Genomic DNA, 3,180 nt, shown 5'->3' with positions numbered 1-3,180 from the left:
ATCATTTACTTAGTTATTTTTCACAAATAAAATCTAAATCAAAAAGTCTGTGACAATCATAAGTCCAATGTTGATCTGGTATTGAAATATAAAGTTTCTGATTTACTTTAATGGTAAAGAGTATTGTTAATAGAAATTGGCATTTTATTAAAAAAAACATTGCAGGAAGCCTATATTTCTTCTGCTTAAGGTTTAGTTTGTTAGAGTTGAGGGTTCAGCAGATAAGCAGCAAGAAAGTAAAGTACAAAACAATTGATACCCTTAGGTGAATATTGCAAATATGCTATTCTATGCTTGAGGTTAAAGTAAATTTCTGCTCATGCAAGAAATGAATTCTGTGTAGGTAAAATGTAGTGTATTATTTTCCTTCTTATAATTAATAAGTGGCCTTGAGGAATCAAAATAGCTGAGTAGTATGATAAATTACTTGCTAATGTAGATACATTTATCCAAAGAAATGCTTTTTTTCTGAAATCAAAATCTCTTCAGCTAAATCGTATCATACGGTCAATTTTCCCCCCTCTTTTAAATATCAGACCATGTAAATTACACAGAAACCCTCAAAGCTGAGCTTTGACTGGGCTCAGGAGAAATGCTGCTTTTCGCAAGAGAAGCTTTTAGAAGCCAATCTTCAAATATCATTGGATTTGATTTAAGCTGGTAAAGAGCACTCAACCACTCATATAAAGTGTAAGCAAAATATGAACAAATAATTTCTCTTTCATAGTAATACAGGAACAATTTTTTTAAGAATTGTTATTTGAAAACAGTCTGTATAGTTAACCTAAAAATCATAGTTCAGTTTATATTAAGATTTAAAACTTATATAATGAATGAATTCCTTGTTAAAAATTTTTTTTAAAGAAATTCCAATAGCTAAGTGTATCTTCTAATGGGAGGAACTCTGGTGTCCCTATTAATTAAGGTTGAACCACTTACTTCAAGGTCCGCAGTTCAAATCTGTCAGCTAGTCCATGGACAAAGATGGGACTATATGCCCCAGTATTGGTTTACAGCCTTGAAAATAACTATGTAGAGTTTCTTTGTGTTGGAATTAGCTCCATGGAAGTGAGTTTAGGTTAAAGTTTTATATTCCAGAGTAGACTTTATAGTCAAGAAATCCTGGATGTGTTTATACACTGTTGCCATTTTGAACAATCAAGTTTATGTCTAAGTCTCAAATTTTCTTCGGTAATAGGAGATACTAATTACTGTCTAGAAAGAAAGAGCTGATGATTGATTTCTAAAAATTAGCCTATGAAAACCCTGTGGATTTCCAACATTTGATCTACATGTGATCATTGGGAAGGTACAGAACCAATGAGCATTTTGCTCCTTTGTGTGTGGTGTTACTTTGAGTCTGGGACTAGCTCAAAAACCATTAACAACAGCAGAAGAAATATCTATTTCCACTGTAGGTTAAGAGAAAGCCAAGCCTTTTGTAGTAGGTGTGCACTGCTTATACTTCATAGTCTGACAGAAATAGTCTGAGTCAAAATCAACTGATAGCAGTGAGTTTCATTTTGGTTTGGTATCAACATTGAAGTTTTTTATGTATAAGAAAGAGCTTTATATCAAGAAGTAATTATTTATCAAGAAAACATCCCAGCCCAGTCCAACTCAAGTCCATAAGTTCAAAACTAGTCCACACTTCCCTCTTTAGACTCAGCCAGTCACGTGCATTGATGCGAAGTTTTTATTGTCATATATAGGGGGCTTTATTTTTCAATCTACTATTAGCTTCCTTATTGCAAAAAAACAGATTCATGATTAAAGAGATGAAAATAATTAGAGAACAGTGCACATCTGTAAGTCTGAAGAAATGAAGGCAGGGTATGCAGGATGCTTTATCCTCCTGTAGTCTCCAATGAAAATGTTTGGTAAGTTTCAAAAGCACGTAGGTTACTGCCTGGCACCAGCCCTCACGACAATAAAGGTGTTTCTTCTGAAGTCCAGCAGTATCAAACCTGCAATTTTAATCTCCTTAGTGAAAAGGAAACTCCAGTTATTTCAGGTGTGTCTAGAGAGTTATTCTCTTTTAAGTTGCAGTTTCTTCAAATTTAGTATTTTGTAAATGGCTCTAGATAGAGTTTCTACATGAGCCTTATAAGAAGAAAGGAATTGATTAATTTGCTGCTGACAAGAGTTCACATTCTTTTTGTTCTTCTCAGAGGATGCATCTGCTTTCTATTCGGAACATGGTTCTACTTACAATCTAATTGCCCTACCCCATACTGCTCTATTATTTTCTGAGGTTGATCCTGTACTTTAAGCCAATCATCGAAGAGTGGAGGAAGAGACAACTTGGAAATTGAATGTTACACATATACATGCTAATCTGGTTAAATATTTCAATATAGCAGGTTCATATTTGGTAAGCATGCAGTTCTATGCTTTAAGCTTGTCCTCACAATTTTCTGCAATGGGTGAGAATTATTGTCTCCATATGAGGTGAAATATTTGTCATCTAATGATAAATGGTTGAATTATAGAAATACTCTTTCAAATGTATCTTGCTCCCTTCACTGACTCTTGGGCTCTGTAGCTAGATTATTTTGTCCAGATGTATGAAGAAAAATTTGCGGGGGAAAAATCAAGTTCCAGTAAGTCTAACTCCTAAAATATTACTGTGATTACTAATTATATCAGGATCCATAAAAGCCAGAAAACATTTTTCAATTTAACTTAAAGTAAATATTATATTAGTAAATGCTGAGCTTACAGTTTGATTTCATTTTTCCACTTTAATATAGTGAGCTTAATTTTTGTGTAACCTCATCCTACATGCCCCTAAAAGCCATGAGGTTCATGTAAAACCTAAGCTCGTGTGTAGTCCATAATAGCTTGGAGTTAGAAGGTTTTGGTAAATGCAACTCTTAGAAGCAGCAATCTTTTTGATGCCTTTGACTGAAGAGTCTTCAGTTTCTGTTTTTCGTTTTCTAGACATGAGATCTTCAATTAGAAAGGCCTTCCATTAGCCTTTCACTTCTTGTCGCTAGGATAAGGACATTTTACTTTAATGGTTAGTACTCAAGACGATTCCGACCTCGCTGCAAAATAAGCAACCTCAAAATTATTGAGGAAGTAATTGTTTCTGGCCCACTTTCCTTACAGCTCTCAGATGTATATTTATTCCATCTATTATGTTTCCAGGATAATTGGTACTATATTAAAAATGAA

Source organism: Echinops telfairi, unplaced genomic scaffold (genome assembly GCF_000313985.2).
Source record: "Echinops telfairi isolate 266 unplaced genomic scaffold, ASM31398v2 ScPeMD7_1;HRSCAF=3_0, whole genome shotgun sequence".
Taxonomy (NCBI): Eukaryota; Metazoa; Chordata; class Mammalia; order Afrosoricida; family Tenrecidae; genus Echinops; species Echinops telfairi.
This window is presented reverse-complemented; position numbering follows the sequence as displayed.